Source organism: Aquarana catesbeiana, linkage group LG06 (genome assembly GCF_042186555.1).
Source record: "Aquarana catesbeiana isolate 2022-GZ linkage group LG06, ASM4218655v1, whole genome shotgun sequence".
Taxonomy (NCBI): domain Eukaryota; kingdom Metazoa; phylum Chordata; class Amphibia; order Anura; family Ranidae; genus Aquarana; species Aquarana catesbeiana.
This window is the reverse complement of record NC_133329.1, coordinates 169582309-169587288: the sequence shown is the minus strand read 5'-3', so window position 1 is coordinate 169587288 and position 4980 is coordinate 169582309. Positions and strand designations below refer to the sequence as shown.

The 4980-nt window shown below is 43.1% G+C and overlaps 1 long non-coding RNA gene across 1 annotated transcript; it reads left to right on the top strand.

Moving 5' to 3' along the window:
* The first annotated feature begins 262 nt into the window (after positions 1-262).
* LOC141147701 (uncharacterized) lies at positions 263-3603 on the top strand. Its single transcript, XR_012245108.1, has 2 exons — positions 263-434; positions 3246-3603. It is a non-coding gene; the product is annotated as an uncharacterized lncRNA (long non-coding RNA).
* Positions 3604-4980: the final 1377 nt, after the last annotated feature.

Below are 4980 nucleotides of genomic sequence, written 5' to 3'. Positions count from 1 at the left end.
AGTTTATCCTCTCCTTCCCTGGTCCTTCCCAAATCCCTTTTTCTTCCCCTCTTTCTAGTGGCACCATAGATCCAATTTATTGTACACATACATCTATATATATTATTTTATCCCCTTTTAGCTTGTAGTTCAGACGGTTTCTGTCCGACTTTGGCCTCTATCTATGCCTACGGCAAAATGGAGACCATTGTTTACCATATTAAGTCAATCACGTGCGCCGAAGGGCGCACGGGATATGACGTCACGACTGCACTTCCGCCCTGTGGACCGCAACCCGGAAGTAAAGGAGCGGCGTGCGTTCCACCAGGTCCTGCAGGACACAGGAACGTGTTACCGGCCAGGACCTGTCAGCAATGGAAGCCCATACAGTCACAGCCCCCACAGAGACACTGTACTTGAGCAAATGAGCTGCCATCCGATCTATACACCACAAGGTATGCTACTTTATTTCTGATCTTAAACCCCTAAGCAATGTTCAATGTCCTCTGATGTATGTAATGTATTGATGAGAGGGGAGATGAGCATATCCTCTGAGATGCCTTGGCTCATCTATATATAACTATTGGCATGGCCTTTTCAGTCTGTCTGTTATGGGATGTTTGTACTTCCGACTACATATACATAAAAAGTAAAAATTAAAAAGTAAAAATTAAAATTAAAATTAAAAATCAAAAACTAAAAACGAATAATTAAAATTAAATATTAGAGCTAGAACTAGGAACTAGAAATTACAAGTATAGCTAAAATCTTATTATACATAACAAGTTTCTTTAATAAACATTTAAAATTAAAAATAAATAAATTAATATACTATGGCCCTTTAATAATGACAACATAGCCAAGACCCACCCTTCCTAGAGGACCGCCCATTAACCAAGGGAGGAGCCTTAGAACCAACCCGACCAGTCTTGTCTAGTTGGACACGTATAAAAAGCCAGCAGGAGACCAACACTATTAAGGCTCTGATGAAGAAGGGTAACCTTCGAAACGCGTTAGCCAGCAGTAGTCCGTACGCCTCCTTCCTGGGACCTGGAAAAACTGCTACCCTGGATTATTTGCCTCTGTGCCATATACTATGCGATTTTTTCTTCGACCTTTGTGAGTAGTTTTTATCTTGTTTTTAATACCGGTTCAATACCGGGCAATTTCACCCCCTTCCTTCCCAGGCTAATTTTTAGTTTTCAGCACTGTCGCATTTTAAACGTCAATTGCGCGGTCATGCGACGTTGTACCCAAAAGAAATTGACGTCCTTTTTTTCACCACAAATAGAGCTTTTTTTTGGTGGTATTTGATCGCCTCTGTGGTTTTTATTTTTTGCGCTATAAACAAAAGAAGAGCGTAAATTTTGAAAAAAACACAATATTTTTTACTTTTTGCTATAATAAATATCCCAATTTTTTTTTTTAAAAACACATTTCTTCCTCAGTTTAGGCCGATACGTATTCTTCTACATATTTTTGGTAAAAAAAATCGCAATAACCGTATATTGATTGGTTTGCGCAAAAGTTATAGCGTCTACAAAATACGGGATAGATTTATGGCATTTTTAAAAAAAAAAAATTTTTTTATTTTTTTTAGCGGCGATCGCGATTTTTTTTGGTGACTGCGACATTATGGTGGACACATCGGACACTTTTGACACATTTTTGGGACCAATCACATTTATACAGCGATCAATGCTATAAAATTGCATTGATTACTGTGTAAATGTGACAGGCAGTGAAGGGGTTAACCACTAGGGGGCGGGGAGGGGTTAATATGTTTCCTAGGGAATGATTCTAACTGAAGGGGGAGGGGATGCACTAGGGGAGGAGACCGATCTGTGTTCCTCCGTTCTGGGAACACAGATCGCTCTCCTCAGAGCTGACAGGCTGTGGATCTGTGTGTTTACACACACAGATCCACATGCCGGCCCGGTTAACGGGCAATCGCGGGTGCCCGGCGGCCATCGCGGCCGCCGGGCACACGCACCGGGTCCCGAGGAACGCGGCAGGCGCGCGCGCGCGCGCCCCCTAGACGGCCGGGAATCCCAGGACGTCATATGACGTCCACCCAGGATGGGAGATCCCATCTGTGGACGTCATATGACTATGGGCAGGTAGGGAAGTGGTTAATAAATCTGTCAAGGATAATGCACTAGGCTGGTGCGCTCTTTTTCTTTCCTTTCATTTAACACTAGGACAATCCCATCCTTAAGAGCAGCAAGGCCGTAATCCATAGTCCTTCTTGAACCCTTGGGACTCTTTAGCCAATACACCTGTGCGCAAGAGTATTTTTGCTTCTTTTCACTACACTCACACTGACTGAACCATCCCTACATTCACAATAATGTAAAGATGAATGGTGGTCGCACTACACTCAAAATTAATGAACTATCCCTATATTGACACTAATGTAGAGATGAATGGTTGCACTACACTCACAATGGCTGAACTATCCCTACATTCACACTAATGTAAAGATGAATGGTCGCACTACACTCGCACTGAACTATCTCTAGATGCAAACTAAACTGATATTCTTCACTGACAATAGAATCAGAATAGCACACTATAGCACACTAATGTCCCGTACACACAATAGGATTTTCCGACAGAAAATGTTTGATAGGAGCTTGTTGTCGGAAATTCCGACAGTGTGTAGGCTTCATCAGTCATTTTGAATTGGAATTTCCGTCACACAAAATTTGAGAGCTGGTTCTCAAATTTTCCGACAACAAAATCCGTTGTCGTAAATTCCGATCGTGTGTACACAATTCCGACGCACAAAGTGCCACGCATGCTCGTAATCAAGCAGAAGAGCAGCACTGGCTATTGAACTTAATTTTTCTTGGCTCTTTGTACGTGTTGTACGTCACTGCGTTCTTGACATTCAGAATTTCCGACCAACTTTGTGTGACCGTGTGTATGCAAGACAGGTTTGAGCCAACATCTGTCGGAAAAAAAAAACCTAGTTAGACTTACTTCTACAAGTCTTTCAGGACAGCACCTGGAGAGAGCATAGCTCCACCCATTTTTCTCAGGAAACACTGCAGGCAGTTTTCTTTAAAGACTGGATGCTTCCACCATGGCCTCAGTTGTTCATAGAGTACCTCCAGCCATGCTGAAGTTAGATAAGCAGAGCATAGCAATAACATCACATTTTATAATACAATTAGGGCGGGTGATCGGTGCTGTCCTGAAAGACTCGTAGAAATACTGTTACCGGTAAGTCTAACCAGGGTTTTTCTCCCTTTGTCTTTCAGGACAGCACCTGGAGATGATAAGAGAGTACTTACTCTAGGGTGGGATCACTGCCTGCAAGACTTTCCTGCCGAACGATTGTTCCGATGCTGATAGCAAGTCCAACCTGTAGTGGCGGGTGAAGGTGGAGAAACTTGTCCACGTGGCAGCTTTACAGATCTGACCCGGAGAAGCCCCTGCTCTTTCCCCCCAGGACGTTGCTACTGCCCTTGTTGAGTGGGCCACTACCCCTGTAGGAGGATCTGCCCCTGAAGCTCTATAGGCTTCACTGATGGCCATTCTCAGCTATCTACCTATAGTGTTTTTGGAAGCACTATACCCTTTACGTGGTCCAGAGAATAGAATAAAGAGTGAATTTGATTTTCTGAACTCTCTTGTGATTTCTAGATAGTGTAGTAAACACCTTCTCACGTCCAGGGTATGGAAAGACTTCTCCTTAGAACTGGATGGGGTAGGGCAAAAGGTAGGTAGAATTATTTCTTGTGCCCTATGAAATGCTGTTGAAACTTTTGGCAGAAAACCCGGGTCAGTTTTTAGCACTACCTGGTCTGGAAATATATAACAGAAAGGTTCTATTATAGATAGAGCTTGCAACTCGCTTACCCTTCTAGCTGATGTAACTGCTACTAAAAGAACTAGCTTGAGCGACCATAATTTAATTGTCGCTTCCTCTGGAGGTTCAAAAGGCCTTTTGATCAAACCTTGTAAAACCAATGATAAGTCCCATTTTGAAAAAAAAATAAAAAGGTATTGGCCTAGCTCTAATGATTTAAAAAATCTAATAATAAGCGGCTCCTGAGATAGCTGTCTCTCAAGGAAAACCGATAAAGCGGCCACTTGGACCTTCAGGGTACTAGCTGCCAACCCCATCTCCATTCCCTCATGGAGGAACTCTAAGACTGAAAGCATTTCCTGTGGTAAGAATTTTTTAGTCGTGCACCAGGAATTAAACTGCTTCCACGTCTTAAAATAAATTGCTCTGGTAACCTTTTTTCGGCTACTTAAAAGGGTTGAGACCAGTTTATCTGATAAGCCTTTTCTTTTTAGGATCTGCTCCTCAGTAACCACCCTGTCTGTCTGAGGTGCTCGATATTGGGATGCTGAAGGGGTCCCTGGGTTAGAAGATCTTTCCGAAGTGGAAGAACCCAGTGAGGTTCCACCGCCATCCTCTGTATAGTTGCAAACCAAGCCCTTTTGGGCCGAAAAGGATCCACTAGAATCATACTCGTGGCCTCTTTTTGTAGCTTCTTTAATACCAAAGGGATCATTTGAAAGGGGGGAAAGGCGTAGCACAAGTGGAAGTTCCACGGTTGTGCCAGCGCATCCAATCCTCTTGCTTGATCTTGCCTGTTTAGTGAAAAATAGGCTTTCACCTTTGTAGTTTTCTGGGATGCGAACAGATCTATTTGAGGAGCTCCCAATTTTTCTGTTAATTTTTGGAATACTTTTGTGTTCAGACTCCACTCTGCTTCTAGTATCCTTTCTCTGCTCAGAAAGTCTGCTACTAGATTCAGATTTCCCTTTAGGTGCACTGCTGTTAGGGACCTTAGGTTGTTTTCTGCCCAGGATAGAATCTGAAGGGACAAGGATAGCAACGCCTTGCTTCTCTTGCCTCCTTGTCTTGTTATATATGCCACTGCTGTGGCGTTGTCCGACAAAACTTGGACATAGTGACCCTGGACTAGTTTCTCGAAAGCCTATAGTCCTAGTAGAATAGCCCTTAGTTCCCCCCAATTG